Here is a 16,331-nt window from a genome sequence, read left to right on the forward strand (position 1 = left end):
TCCTACCTTGTGGCCAAGTCTTGGCATGACCTCCCTCTTCACCTCCAGACCTCACCCTCGCTACTGGAATTCAGAAAAAGACTCAAGACCTGGCTGTTCAACTGAGCCTCTGTGGCAAGATCCTCAGCACCCGGATACCTTCACGGGTGATGAGCTGCGCTCTACAAATCATGATTGAGTGACCCCCACGGCCAGCACAGCCGAGCGGACAAATAAAGGGGAGAGTGCCATCTTGGGTACACTCCCAGCGAGTACTACAAATGTGTGGAGATTCTTCTCTGGTACGGGAACCTGATATGTGTATGTTGGTGCTTTTATAGTGGTGACAAGGAGGACGGTAGTATTCACTTTTTCGACTGTGAACGCATAGTCATCCACCATTGACCGATGCAAGACCAGCCAGACCCACTACCCTGTCAGGCATGTAGGGAGAGCGCTCTTGTGCTCATCCCTTGGGTGCAGCTCTTTCAACCTGAGGAAGCAGGCTGGTCTTCGTGCACGGAGCTCCAGGCTACCAGGCTCGGGCAGGGAAAGAGCTGAGAACTCCGGCGGGGGCAGGGACTGTGCTGCTTGGCTCCCGCAAGGGCCTGTGAGGTGGGCAGAACCAGTGGTTTCATCTGCACAGGAGTGGGTGAAAGGAAGAAACGTGAGGCGCACTGTGGTGGGCAGCAGCACCACCTGCCTGACACACCAGCGAAGGGGCAATTAACTGGACACGAAGCAAAGAAGCATTAGTGTCTACCAAACCAGAAGCGAACGGGCTTTGGAGAGCAGGCAGGAAAAACTTCTAACCAAGCAGGTTCAGAAAAAGAAGTGAATACATAAAAGGCATACAGTCAAGACTTACCTGTTACTGGGGCTCTTTTTGGTGTCATAAAAGAAAACAGGTCTTGGAAAGCACACTTTCACAGCATCGTGAGTAAGGGATAACATTAATAAGTTATTAAAAACAGGGAGTGAATTCAACGGACTAAGTTGACCATTCAGTACTGCCACGCATGGCTGAGGTAGTTCAACGGCAGAGTGGGGTGACTGCACATACTCCCATGATGGAACTGCCACACTTCAGCAGGGTGATTGATTGGCCACTCCATCCTCCCGCTGGAAAAATGGGTTTGCTGTCTGAACAACTATTTCCAAGCCACTAGGGAGATGGGTGGCATGATAAAGAAGTCGCTGCTACTGCACTTTGCAAGAAAATAGTTATACAAATTATTTAACCACAATTATGACTCCGCAATAGGTACACTGAATGCCCTTTTCGATCCCCAACTCAAACCAGATTATGACTGTTTCATGTTGAGACAAAGAAAAAGTAGTCAAAACAATACAAAAGAGAGCCTCGCCATACCAGGCAACTAAAACGCAACACATTGTGAGGAAGAACTGCACGTTCCAAATGTGGCATAGTCAATCACTACTGCATTACAATTGGCTGGTATCCCAGGACAGAGGCCTAGATATCGAAATAGAGCAAAGCCACATTTATTTGTGGCAAGGGACACATAAACCTTTAAAAGGACACTGCCACACAGAGGCTACATTTATAGAGATCTGCCTGGATTTTTATTTGGCCTATGGAAGAGAGTGCATGCCGGAAACAGCATGGCTGATGGTTACGCTGCTGAGTGCTTTCCATGGAGCTTCCGAGCCTTGGCAATGGACAAATATCATGAAGGCACTATCCAGGTCTGTCACTGAATGTTCTAAGGAATTATTGTTTGCCACATTTGTCATGTGTTAAAAACAAACTGAAGAACATGTTGAGATTGGGCCAATGTTTGTGGTGTTACAAACACTCTCTGCCTCTCATCCGCAGCATTAGGTGAGTAGATACTATGGGGCTCATTATGAACACACGGGAAACCCCGCCCTGTTCATGCTGGCGGTCTTTTCATAGACTGCCAGCCACCTTCAGACCCTGCCGGCCGCATAATGGACATTCTGCTGGGCCGGCCGGAGGAAACAGTGTTTCCTCCCACTGGCCCAGCAGAATTCAGGGCCGGGACATTGACGACGGCTCCACATGGAGCCGCCGTCAATGCCGCTGTGTGGCGAGTGCAGCAGCACCCGTCGTGCAGATCACTGCCTGTAATTAGGGCATTGACCTGCACGACGGGGCGCTGCATACGGGCCCCCGCACTGCCCATGCAAAGTGCATGGGCAGTGCAGGGGCCCCCAGGGGAGCCCCGGAGCACCCCTTCAGCTAGCCTTTCCCTGCTTGCAGCGGTGCCCTGTTGGATAATGATATCCGCCATTGTCAGGCTGCCTGGCGGCGGTAGCCGGGAGGTGGCGGAGGGCCGCCTGTGGTGGCCCTCCCATGTTCAATATATGGTGGTTCAGACCGCCATGCCAGTGGCGGTATTTTCCACTGCGGCCAGCATGGCGGTCTGAACAGCCGGGTTCGTTATGAGCCCCTTAGTCACAAATTCTTGCATATTTTCAATTATTTTGTATTTATTTAACCAACTTTACTTTTAAGTTATCTGAGGGTAGCGACATGTTCCTGTATGTGGGATCCTTGTTTTTGGGGCGAGGGGGCCAAGCCTGCCAGGTGTCCTATTTCCTTGCAGTCTCCTCCCCTCGCAGGCAGAAAAGCCATAGGCTGTGGAGTCTGCAGAAGTTGAGCCTGTGATACATGTGAGGAAAACACCAGGGCCTGATTTAGAGTTTGGCAGACTGGTTAGTCTGTTACAAACGTGACGGATATCCCATCTGCCGTATTACGATTTCATGGGATACAATGGAATTGTAATAGGGCTGACGGGATATCCGGCACGTTTGTGACAGAGTTAACCCCTCCGTCAAACTCTAACTCAGGCCCTCAGTGATTACTTTATTTGCGGAATGGAAGACAGATCGGAGTGGAAGATGCCTCCTAGGTCTCCGCTCTTGCTTGAAGAACTTTGAGGAGCTCCCAAACAGGCTAGCCAAACAGCAGTCCAAAGTCTTTGCAAACACTAAGGTCATAGTTTCTGGTTGTGCCCTGCTGAGCTTTGGCTCAGCCACTAATGCACATGTGAGAGGTTGTCTATGACAAAGTTGACAATGCGTATTTTATTCTTGGAATGGAAGTGTTGCAGGCTGTAAGCCACCCTTGGCTCCCTAGGCCAGATGATGTGTGACAACAAGCTGATCAGTCAAACTATCTTTCTTTCTTAGTGGGAGGTTGTACAGGCCTGAAAGGAATTCTGGGTTGGGGTGCGGTGGAACATAGCTGCCCCCGTTTGGGGCTGAGCATTGAGATAGGATGGGCCTAGCGCAGCATGAGATCCTGCTGCATGGGGGTTTCTGTTCCAGCTGGGATTCATAACAACTTTTTGGCACACTGATGAAATATGACTGAGGAGAAGAAGAGATTTCAAGCCTGAAGTGGGGAGTTTGAAGATGTGTATCACTTCACGTGTGAATCCACTGACCTGTCTGCCTCCCTAATCAGCCTCTATTTCCAAATAGCAATTTGCTCTTTTAGGCAAGGAACTATTTTTGTGGTGTTTCTAACCAGAGCATCGAACTCTCTTTTTTGAACGGGCAGGTCCTTTTGAAAATCAGCATTGAAGTACCAGTGTTCCAAACAGCTGTTTTTACAACAAGGCATGTTCTACTACTCAGCCTGCCTCAGCATTACTCAGGGAGGTTGGTCTATAGTTCGGAATCTTTCTCATTCCCCCGCACACTCCTTCAATTCGTGTCCTGGCCGGCCTTGCCACTAGCCCAGTTGTAGGTCTATTTGAGTCAATGGTGTTATATAGGGCTCTGCAGCCCCTCTGGTACAGGGGCCACCTCCCTTGTGGTCCAAGGCTATGAGTATCTCTGAGGTCCCTCAATGCCGGGGGCCCGTCATGTTTTTTTACTCCACTGGTTTGAGTGTGGTGCGGCAGATTCCACCCTCACATCACTTTACTGCTGCTCTGCACCCGCTGTCTTCAGCAGTGGTTGTGCCACCTGCACATTTACATCAGCACCTTTCCTTCGGAGTGCCCTTGGTGAGCGAGCTCGGACTATAGTAGTGCAAACATGTGGAGCAAGCACCTTATCACTTTTCACACTATTGTATATGTGTATGCTACATGTGCCTAGATTATCTGCAAGTAGTGAAAGTCAAAAAAATATGGGTGTTTCAGCATAAGAACTTCAAGCTGATTCTCTGCGGTTAATGCACTACCCTAAAGTATGTTATTTACTGGTGTTTTGTGCCTGTCCAGAGACTAGCCCAACTGTCCCCTTTCTCTTCTGTTACTCTGTAGCCACTTGGTACACACACGTACATGAACACAAAAGCTTGGAAATCTCCATTATCAAGCCTTGGGGCATCTGTAGTGTACATGAAGTCCAGGCCAGCTTCATGTGCCTTGTTCAGGCTGATGCCAGTCTTGGTGATCATCTACTTACCACACTTCCAGTGTGCTCCACTCCACTTCCACACTTCCACTGTGCTCCACTCCACTTACCATGCTTCAGCTGCATCCACTCCACTTACCACACTTCCACCGTGCTCCCCTCCACTTACCATGCTTCCACCGTGCTCCACTCACCATGCTTCCACTGCCCTCCACTCACCACGCTTCCACTGTGCTCCAATCCACTTACCACACTTACACTGTGCTCCACTCCACTTACCACATTTCCACTGCCCTCCACTCCACTTACCATGCTGCCACTGCACTCCACTCCACTTACCATGATTCCAGTGCACTCCACTCCACTTACCATGCTTCCACTGCGCTCCACTCTACTTCCACACTTCCACTGTGCTCCACTCCACTTACCATGCTTCGGCTGCATCCACTCCACTTACCACACTTCCACCGTGCTCCCCACCACTTACCACGCTTCCACTGCGCTCCACTCACCATGCTCTCCACTGCCCTCCACTCACCACGCTTCCACTGTGCTCCAATCCACTTACCACACTTACACTGTGCTCCACTCCACTTACCACATTTCCACTGCCCTCCACTCCACTTACCATGCTGCCACTGCACTCCACTCCACTTACCATGATTCCAGTGCACTCCATTCCACTTACCACGCTTCCATTGCACTCCACTCCACTTACCACATTTCCACTGCACTCCACTCCACTTACCACATTTCCACTGCGCTCCACTCCACTTACCAAGCTGCCACTGTGCTCCACTCCGCTTACCATGTTTCCACTGAGCTCCACTCCGCTTACCACGTTTCTACTGTACTCCTCTATGGCGGCTTATGAGGGTACACTGCAACTAAAACTCTGAGTGTGTCAACCATAACTCAATTTTAAAAATTCATACTACATTAAATAACAATAGTACGGAGTCCAATACATCCATGAATTTACTTTACCAACAGAGTGCAACGTATGTCAACACAGTGTGAATCACTACTATGCTCCACAGATTGTACTGATCCTGCCCACAGGACAGAGACCATCTGTCTCATATGACATTGTAGGAAGCTGGCTTTGTATATACTATATCAAAATGAGATATAGGCCGTCATTACAACCTCAGCGGTCATTTCAAAAGACCGCTGAAGCTGCGGGAGCCAGAATACCGCCAGTGCTGGTGGTATTTCTGGCTCCCTATTACCACTTTTCCGCTGGCCCAGCAGAAAAGTCACATCAACATTGCTGCCGGCTCGTAATAGAGCTGGCGGCAATGCTGATGTGCAGCGGGTGCAGTAGCACCCATTGTGCATTTCAGTGCCCGAAATTCGGGCAGTGAAATGCGTGACGGGGCTATGCCTGGGGGCCCCTGCACTGCCCATGGCAAGTGCATGGGCAGTGCAGGGGCCCCCAGGGGCACCACAAGTCCCCCTTACCGCCAGCCTTTCCATGGCGGTGTTTACCGACGTGGCCAGGCTGGCGGTCGGGGACTCATAGTCCCCAGGGAAGCGGTGCTTGCACCGCTGCCCTGCGGACTATGACCGCCACACAGAAGCCTGGCGGTATAGTGGAGGGGCCGGCGGTATGGCCGTGGCTATTGCGCCACGGTCATAATAGTTGGCGGAACACCGACCGCCAGCTTACCGCCGTCTGCCATGGTCATAATGAGGCCCCTAGTGTGTACAGAGTCCAGGGGTTCCCCAAGGGGCTTGACAGAGGCACTAATAGATAGTACTAATGCTCTATTTGTGGTAGTGTGGTCGAGCAGTTAGGCTTATCAAAAGGTAGTGTTAAGCACTTGTTGTTCACACACAAGCAATGTGTGAAAACACACACTCAAGGACTTAACTCCAGACCAGTAGGTTTTTATATAGAAAAATATTCCTTTGTTCATTTATTTCTAGAACCACAAGATTCATTTAGCAGGTAAGTACATTAAATGAAAGGTACTTTACACAGTAATACTTAGAACTTTGAATGGAATCAACAATGTACACATTTTTCTTTAAAATGGCAAAAAGCTATTTTAAAAGTGGACACTGCAATTTTCAACAGTTACTGGGGGAGGTAAGTAAAGTACAGTTTTTGAGGCAAATAACAAACTTACGGGTTCAATCTCCAGGGCATAGGTAGCCCACCATTGGGGGTTCAAGATAACCCCAAACACCCAGCACCAGCAACACAGAGCCGGTTAGATACAGAGGTCAAACAGGAGTCAAAATAATGAGTGCCCCTATGGAGACAGGGGGTACTTCGGTTCCAGTCTGCTTGCAGGTAAGTACTCACGTTGTCGGAGGGCAGACCAGGGGAGTTTGGAGGAGTACTGGAGGGGCCCCAAGTAGGCACAAAAACCACACCCTCAGTGGCACAGGGCCGGCCAGGTGCAGTGTGCAAACAGGGCGTTGGGTTCTCAATAGAACTCTATGGAGGGACCCGTGGGTCACTTAGGCGCTGCAAGCAGGGCACAGGGGGGGCTCTTGGACAAGCCACCGACTGAGCAAGGGTGAGGGCTGCCTGATGGTAGTTGGTGCACCGGTGGTCGGTTTCTCTTGGGCCTGGGGGCTGTGGGTGCACTGCTTCTCCAGGCGACGGATATCTTCGTCCCGGGCAGTCGCGGTCAGGGCGGTCCTTGGGATTCCTTCTGCAGGTGTCGCCGTGGGGGTGTAGAGAGGTCAGACCAGGGTGGACACGTCATCGGAGTCGCCAGGGGATCCTCTCTGGCTAGTTGGTTTCTCTGGACACGGGCCGGGGCCATCGGGTGCAGAGTAGTTGCTCTCATGCTTCTGGAGTGAGGTGAGAGTCCCTTTAAAGATGGTTTATTTGTCTTCTTTTTGGACAGGTCCGCTGGCCAAGGATGTTTCTTGGTCCTCGGTGATGCAGGCAGTCCCCTGGAGGCTTTTCAGGGGTCGCTGGTCCTACAGAACGCGTTGCTTCTTTTCTTGCAGCTTTTTGAGGCAGGAGACTGGCCGGCAGGGCTGGGGCCGAGTCAGTTGTTATCTCCTTCTCTTTTCTGCGGGGTTTTCAGCTCAGCAGTCCTTCTTCTTTCTTGAGGTCATCAGGAATCTGAAGAACTGGGCTCAGGGTCACCCCTACATACTAAATTTAGGGGTGTGTTAGGGTCAGAGGGCAGTAGCCAATGGCTACTGTCCCTGAGGGTGGCTACACCCTCCTTGTGCCCACTCCCTCTGGGGAGGGGGGGCATATCGCTATCCCTACTGGTCCTAATCTTCCAAAGCAAGATGGAGGATTTCTCAAGGGGCGGGGTCACTTCAGCTCTGGACACCTTAGGCGTGGTCCTGGCTGAGGGGGTGACTCCTTATTTTTCTCATTATCCCTCTGAACTTGCTGCCAAAAGTGGGGGCTTGTCCAGGGGGCGGGCATCTCCACTGGCTGGAGTGCCCTGGGGCATTGTAACACCAGGCTTGAGCCTTTGAGGCTCACCGCCAGGTGTTACAGTTCCTGCAGGGGGAGGTGTGAAGCACCTTCACCACAGAGTGCACAAAGGCACTCAACCCATGTGGTCAGAAACTCATCTGGAAGTGGCAGGCTGGCATAGACCGGTCAGCCTTACACTAGCAGTTGGGCTAACATTCAGGGGACATCTCTAAGATGCCCTCTGTGAGCATTTTTCAATAAATCCCATACTGGCATCAGTGTGGGTTTATTGTGCTGAGAAGTTTGATACCAAACTTCCCAGTATTCAGTGTAGCCATTATGGTGCTGTGGAGTTCGTAATGACAAACTCCCAGACCATATACTCAGTATGGCTACCCTGCACTTACAATGTCTAAGAATTGACTTAGACACTGTAGGGGCATAGTGCTCATGCTGCTATGCCCTCACCTGTGGTACAGTGCACCCTGCCTTAGGGCTGTAAGGCCTGCTAGAGGGGTGACCTACCTATGCCACAGACAGTGGTTTGTGGGCATGGCACACTGAGGGGAGTGTCATGTTGACTTTGTCTTTTCTTCCCACTAGCACACACAACCTGCAAAGCAGTGTGCATGTACTGAGTGAGGGGTCTCTGAGAGTGGCATAATACATGCTGCAGCCCTTAGGGACCTTCCATGGCCACAGGGCCCTTGGTACCAGGGGTACCTTTTACAAGGGACTTAACTGTGTGCCAGGGCTGTGCCAATTGTGGAAACAAAGGTACAGTTTTAGGGAAAGAACACTGGTGCTGGGACCTGGTTAGCAGGGTCCCAGCACACTTCCAGTCAAAGCTGGCATCAACACTAGGCAAAAAGTGGGGGGTGACCATGCCAACAGTGGCATTTTCCTACAGACATATATCTAGTGTCTGTATTTGTGATGCGTTTGGGAACACACCTTTGTTTATGTATTTACCACTGTGTGGCCACAGGAAGTATTGTCACACTGCTGGCTTCTTACAGCTCACTTCAGTCGAGTGGCTTGTGTTCCTGAACCTTACACTATTCAAGATGTCAGACAGTAACCTGTGCTGTTTTGTACCCCTGCTACAGGTTACAGGTGCAGGTGCCAAAGATGGGATCCTGCCACTTCTCAGCTGGAAGCTTCCAACTGATTCCGTCTCTCCACTTTGTTGCACATCGAGTAGTTCATGGACAGTGTCCCTCTTCATTGGAAGGAAAGGTGTGCCCTGCCATGATTTCAGCTGCCCCTTTTAGAATAGGATGACACATACTCTTTGGGTGTTCCCTTCAATGTGGATTTGTAGTGGTATTACAGACAAACTGTAGATTTCTACTTTAAGGAACAACCAAAGATGTGGCTTTTTAAGTCCTTCTATGCAGATAGACTTGCCTGAAACATCCAGCTGCTGACCAGTGACGTGAAATCCATTTCAGAGCAACAGTAACTTAAACCTGAGCCTCTCTTATGGCTCTCCAGCCTCATTTATTCCTGGTGATGACATGTCCCTCAGTACTGATGAAAGCTTTTCCTGTAGACATGGTCCGCGTGCTGTATTCCCCACTGGTGATCACTCATGACTCTGTTACAATTGGAACTTGTTGTGTAGACAAGGTCCGCGTGCCTCATCCACCATTGGTGGTCCCTCATGACTCCATTACAATGGGAGCTGGTTGTGTAGACTTGGGACGCATGCTGCATCCCCCGCTGCTGTTCTCTCAGGACTCCGTTACGCTCAGAGCTGATTGTGTAGACATGGTCCGCGTAGTGCATCCACCCCTGGTGTTCCTTCATGACTCCATTATGATAGGAACTGGTCGTCCATGTGCTCCATCTCCTTCTGATCTTACTTCTTCCTTTCTTTAAGATGGAGGATGGACCAAGATTGGAATCCAGCCAAAGACTCTGCGTGTAAGGTGTGGAAATGAGGAGGAGCAAAGCCCTTTGGCAAAAAAAGTCTCTCTTAAAAATTCTTCTGGGCCATCCATAATTTTGTTCTGGCGTCTTTGTAGTCCCATCCTTGGAAGAAAAGAAAAAAGTGGTGCTTGAGGCATATGCTCCAGCACAAAATTCAATACTAGAACAAGAAGGTGAAGCCTCAATCCAGCGCTTTTATAAGTCTTAAGAGCAAAATAGTTATTGCACACAACAATGGCTCAGGACTGCTGATTTGTGCCACTTGGCGCTCTTCTGCCATGTGTTGCTCCCATATATACATATAGAAACATATAGTATATATGAGCCCTTGCCTATCGCAAACAAAGATGCCCGGACCACATGAAGGGGATATGATGCCCTTATTGTTTCTATGAGCAGCATCCATCCTTCATCTTGCACAGATCATTTGTAAAAAGAGATGTTCATGATCATCTATGTGTAACTCTAACCACAGGTCTAACCAAGATGATCGCAAATGCCTCACTGCTTTTATGATTCGAATATTCACAATTATCAATTTGATTTTGACTTATGGAACAAAAAAGCCCAAAATAAACATAAAGTGTAGTTGTTACCAAAGGTCTGTGCTTAAGTTACATGGTGAGAAGTAGGCTTCACCCCTGGGAGTAGGTAATGCACCCAAAAACTGTACAACTGCAGCCAGCACTCAGGACCTAAAATGATATCAATTATATCCTCGTTACATGTTGGGTGAAACAGTGTGTGTGGCATAGAGTTATATAGTTATCAACTCAAGTACCACTGGCATCTCAGCAGCTGTGAGGAGTGGAACCATGGAATGTCCACCATAAAGAGTGCCTTATTTAGAGTCTGGCGCACAGAATGCTCTATCAAAATGTAGTGAATATCCCATCCATTATCGGCTATAATACACCTGCAATACAGTGAATGCGATATATGCCATGATTGTGACGGAGTGCCCCATCTGCCAAGCTTTCTGATTAGGGCCATGGTTCTAAAGGGTCCTACTAAGGAGGAGTTGGTGGTGTAGTGAAGAATAAAGATGGAGGGAGAAGAGGGCATATGATAACTACTCCACAATATGCTGCATATGATGAATATGATGAAGTGCTATTTACCATATGTGCTAACTACCATGACAGCAAAGTAAGGCATTTACCACATGTGCCAAAGATCTTTTGCCCCTAGTTTTGAACTTCAAAATGAGGCATAACATTCAAACTGTGTATTTAAAATTCTGAATTCTGCATGTTCTGCTTTTGTATGCCTTTCCTCTGATACATTTTGGTAGGGTGGACACATTGGAATCTACCACGGACAAACTGGAAGGGTTTCATAAATAGCACATCTTGTAACACAGATACCAGTGCAAACTTCTATTTGCACAAGTATTGGAAATTTTGCCCTAAACATGTAATGTGGGATCTAGAATGAGGGCGGAAGCGTAAAACATGACAAACGACTCGGGATACAGCTCATGCGGTACTTGCCACTCACGGTATTTAATTTGTATGCTACTAGCCTATTAGTGAGCCTTTGTCTCTCAAAATATGAGAAAATTGGAGAAGTATTTGGCAAACTGGTTGCCTCACTTTCCTGCCTTTACCGCAGTACTTACTTGAGGGACCCAGGTGGAGGCAAGCCAACAGCTCTCTCTACAGGGGTATGTGGGAGGGGGAGGGAGAGGGTCAACAAATGCTTTGTTGTGTAGTGTAGCGAATCTATAGCAGACGCGTTGGCACGTGACGTTTCGCGCATGCACAGGGAGGGATCTATTTTTCTCTGTGCAGTGAAGGCCTTCCTCCCACTGTGGCACAGATAAGGCATTGATAAGTAGCAGGTTGAATGGGGTACTTTGTTATTTTTGCATATGTCACTCCCACAGAGGCAAATGGAGAGAGAGCTCACGCTACTAAGAGCGATGGCTTGCACGATCTTAGGAACAAGAGTGCAGGGGAATTTATTTCAAATGCGGCGCGGTCCTGACTGTAGTGTGCAGAGGCTGGATGTTTGGGGAGTAAGCTTGTTGAGATAACTGATGCTGAAGTAAGGAAAAGCAGTTCAGGATGTTTAGCAGTGGGAATGTCTTAGCAGAGAAGAGTCTTGCTGGAGTTGGAAACACTTTACCCTGGGAACCCATAAATTGGGGTCAAGCTGGTGGAGTCACAATGAGCAGAGTCAGAAAAGCAGTCTGATAGTCAACTTAAACACTTATTTAAAAAAAAAAAACTCTGTCACAAAGAAATTGGCACAGAGGAGAGACCTAAACGTAACTCTTCTGCCTTAACTGGTTGCAAAGGCTGTATTTTAAAACATCTTATGGGGTTAAAGCATCAGTGCAGAGAACTTTGTCTGCCCAGTAAATCTCAGGGAATAATAATGATGGTAAAATAACTCTGGTGGCTAAAGCACTTGTTGGAGAAACCTGTATTTTGTTTAGTCACAGTTTTGATTCCTAAACTAGCATAGAGGTTAATGTGTCTCCTAGAAAGCCCATTGTGTAGCATGCGGAAGACAGATTATTATCATGTTATGTAGGTGGGTAAGTGGGTCACTGACTTTGGCACAGAGACATTTTATTACTTGCAGTTCATAAATTGCAATCTTAATATAGCACAGTGAGCGATGAACCAGCAGCAAGGACCTGCATGCAAACTGCAAGACATGGGTGGAAAACCTTATTGACTTTTTAAATCTGTTATTATAATGCTGTAAAAAGGACTTCTTTGGGTAGTAAGAGGACAACACCGAGCACTGCGTTACATTTTAAATCCTGAGTTTGTTTTTCTTCCGGCCATGCATTCTTAACATTATAATCCCTAACAGTAAAGACAATGTGTGACTCCTACACCTTGAGACGCTCTTTGTTTTATGTAACACCCTGTATACTGATTAAAACTACACAGTTGTATGATTTAATGTCAGTCTATAATACATGTGCGTGATGTAAACCGCTCAACCTACAGTGGGATGAGTAGAGCTACAAAAGTATTTTTTTTAAAACATAAAGCGCTATTTAAATTGTTATTCGTGTAAATACTCATGTATACTGATACATCTGACATTCTCACAGGGCATGCATATCTCTTACATACAGGGCCTGCGCAAAGTCAAAGACCTGCGGCCAAATCCCTTAAGTTTGTCTCAAGTATTTGTGAATAGATGACAAGCTGTGTTCTTTTGTTTCCTGTTGCATTGGCATCTAGGTGTGAGGCTGCAGATAGCTCCCAGCCAGGAATCTGCTGCAACAAAAAAAGGCTGATGGACCTTTAGATGCTTGGGGCCCAAGCTGGAAGAGAAAAAAATGTCTCTTCACCACCTGCAACATTGCTGCTCTGAGAAGACAACATGCAGGTGCTGCTGAATTGTGTTGGCAAACAACACTTGGACGAATTCAGCATATTTCCCTGGGGCCAGGCTAATGGTGTTTCTTGCTCCCCAATGAACACATCACCCAGCTATGCTCCTCCCCCACAGGGGCGTATCTTCAAGGAGGAGGGTGGTGTTTGGGGTGTTACATCCCTGTAATAAATGTATTTTCTGACAGTGCTTAATTTGTACATAAAAACGCGCCCAAAGCTGTTCTCTAAAATACGCGGCTGCTGCAAGTAAATGTGTGAGCACAGAATACTGAGGCAACGTAATCCTGAATCCATCTCAGGCTTCTTTAATCCATTTACAACCACTTCCTGCCCCTTCAGCTCACTCTTGCAGCTTTCTGCTTTCTCCAGTGGTGGCCCGCAGCTTTAGGAGGGAGGGGGACCGGTGGGAAGCACATACACACTCATTCTTTCACACACACACGCACATCCATTAACAACATTCATAACATTCAAACTTGCACGCACCAAACATTCATTTTAAAAGATCACACACACACTCATTCTTTAACACACACACGCACGCACATCCATTAACAACACTCATAACATTCAAACATGCACGCATGCACCAAAGATTCATTTTAAAAGATCACACATACACTCATTCTTTCACACACACACGCACGCACATCCATTAACAACACTCATAACATTCAAACATGCACGCACGCACCAAACATTCATTTTAAAAGAACACACACACTTACCTTCAGCCTCGGAGGTCCCAGGAGTGTTGGGACTGCTGCCTTCCCTCAGTCCCAGCCTCGTCACAGAGTGGGATGGGGTCAGTGAGACTGCTGACCCCACCTCACTCTGTGACGAAGTGTCACTGATTGACACTCGCCCTGGGCACTTCAGGGCTTAAACCTGAAACGCCCAGGGAGAGTGTCAATTGGTGACGCTTTCCTCGTCATCCAGGGGAGGGCCTCGAGGCACCTTTGCTGAGCCGAGGAGGTCACGCCCATAGGAGCTGTGACCTCCTCAGCCCAGCAAAGTTCAGCTGAGGCAGCCAGGAGTCTGCGCAAATCACGTATGTTTGCTCCTGGCTGCCTGACCTGAACATGAAGAGTGTCTGTCAGGCTGACCTTTGTTCAGCCTGACAGACACTCTTCATGAGAGGCAAAAGGTGGGGGGTGGCCCCTCCGCCCTAAAGGACCGGCCGTGCCTGGCTTTCTCCCTTTGTGGCGCTTTTCCATTTTTCTCTTCCTCTATCTTTCCCATATGTGTCTTTTGCTCGCATTAAATGCCTTATGCAGAAAAAAATAAGTGTTGCTCCTCAAAAATAAGTGCCGGTACCCCGTACTGGAAACTACCGGCTCAAATTAAGCACTGTTTTCTGATGAATAGGTGGGTGCAAGTGTTTTCATTTGGATAATGTGAAGTGTCTGTCAGATTTCACCAGGAATTTTTTGATATAGGCAGACACAATTCTCTCTCGCTCTCTTTTGAAAGTCCTAAAAATGTTTGGTTATTTTACAAGATATTGTGTCTTTTTCTCTCGGTACTCTTACCAACTCGTATTTCTCTCCCTTCCCGCTGGCCCTAGGCCCCTCTCATGCTCATTCCTAGTCGTATAGTGCATTTTAACATTATATGCCAGCCTGATTGTTGCAAAATCTGAAGCTCACCCCACCCCTCCAAAAACTAACTGCCCAAGGTACGCCCCCGCTCCCCCATGCGATGGAGACTCTCACATCACGTGCACCCCAGCAGCAGACCAGCCGACGCTGTGGCTCAGTGATGTGGCAAGCCAGCCCACGCTGTGGCGCAGTGACGTGGAAAGCCAGAGGGTGCCACGGGCGTGGATGCAGTCACACCACACACACCTGCCAGGCCCGCGCCTCCATTAACTGTTCGACGAGTGAGGACCAGCCAGGGAGCCGAGAGAGCAGCAGAAATGCAAATCAGGTGCGTGACTCGAGAGAAAGTACCTCACGCCTCGCCACTCACCTCAGAGGCGTGGTGCGCTACCTTACATTATTCTCTTATCGCCGTGACAGGCATGACAGCAGGCAAACAGCAAACACGCTCCAGGGCAGAAGCCGGCTAAAAAACCAGAGCGACCTTTGCAATAGATTTCAAATCCTGGCGACCTGCGGCGAGCCTATAAATACCCCATGACTCACTCTTGTTTAAAAAGGGAAAACCAGTTATCAGAAGCAGGGCGTTTATAGCGCCTGGGGTGCCTCTGAGCGAACTTGTCTGCAAGGCGCTCGTGTGGATCACTGCGTTGTTTTGGCATTGTGACGCATTTGTGTGCGAGTGATAGGGCCTTTGGGTCGCAGGTAGGATGTCCTCCTTGTGCCTTGTGGCAGACCCCACGTTTGAAACCATAATGTGTTCTGAGAGTTGCATTGTGGGCTGTTTCCATTGAAGCCAATGGGCTGACACTCTTGGTTAACTGTGATTTCTTATCAGAACTCAAGCATGGTGCCTTGAAGCCATGGAGATGGATGCCAGCTATAGTTGTAGGGGGGACTCCCAGGGTTTTAAGTAGGTCGGGTCCTGAGAGTGCCCTGCACCGGCAATTATAAAAAAGCAGGTGCTGAGACGGGTTCCTATCGGACTCTCCATTTATGCCGTCACCCTCAGAATGAAAAAACAAATCTTAACTCTCCAGCAGTCCCACCCTGCGCCCCCTTTGATGTAAGTTCCGAGAGACTCGTTATAGTTAGTTCAGCCTCATCATTTCAGAACTGAAGCATTTTCAGTATTATATAAACCAAAGCCATGTGGTACTTGTGTACCTTTTGCAACTAACAACCACTGAAAAAAACAGTAGTCCTGTCTTGTTTTAGGTGTAATGTCAGTTGTTGCCCCTTTAAGCCTCCCCCCCTCCCTAGTTTTTTCATCCCACTTAAAGCCTTCAGCACTGTGCAGAGAGGATTTGCTTAGTTGGTGCCAGGAGTGGGATGTTCTTCACAAGGCTGTGAAGGTGATGTACGTGTCAACTGGACAAGGTCCATTCTCAGCTGTGGATGCTGGCACAAAGCCCGAAGCAGCAGAGAAAAGTAAACACCTCCTAGAATATCTTTTATCCACCAGTTACCGAGTTTCTCATTCTGTACATTGGCATGGCACCATTCCCTATCCTTACATGAAGGTGGGCACTTTCATTTTGAAGTTTTGCGTCCTCCATTGATGGTGGTCCAGTACGGTCTACTGTGATCCTATTGGAAACCTGGCCCAAGGTTCTGAGAGAGCTTGAGCTACAGTGTGGCATCACTCACGACCCACGCTACTAAAGTTGTTGCTTCTTCAGACTG

At 48.4% G+C, this 16,331-nt stretch overlaps 1 long non-coding RNA gene across 1 annotated transcript in view; it reads right to left on the reverse strand.

Annotated features, from left to right (window-relative positions):
• Nucleotides 1–15,100, reverse strand: part of LOC138286627 (uncharacterized) — a 61,993-nt gene extending 46,893 nt beyond the window's left edge. Inside the window, exon 1 of the long non-coding RNA XR_011202025.1 lies at nt 15,016–15,100. This is a non-coding gene — a long non-coding RNA (uncharacterized lncRNA). The remainder of the gene's footprint in view (nt 1–15,015) is intronic.
• Between the last annotated feature and the right edge of the window lie 1,231 nt (nt 15,101–16,331).

Source organism: Pleurodeles waltl, chromosome 3_2 (genome assembly GCF_031143425.1).
Source record: "Pleurodeles waltl isolate 20211129_DDA chromosome 3_2, aPleWal1.hap1.20221129, whole genome shotgun sequence".
Lineage (NCBI taxonomy): Eukaryota > Metazoa > Chordata > Amphibia > Caudata > Salamandridae > Pleurodeles > Pleurodeles waltl.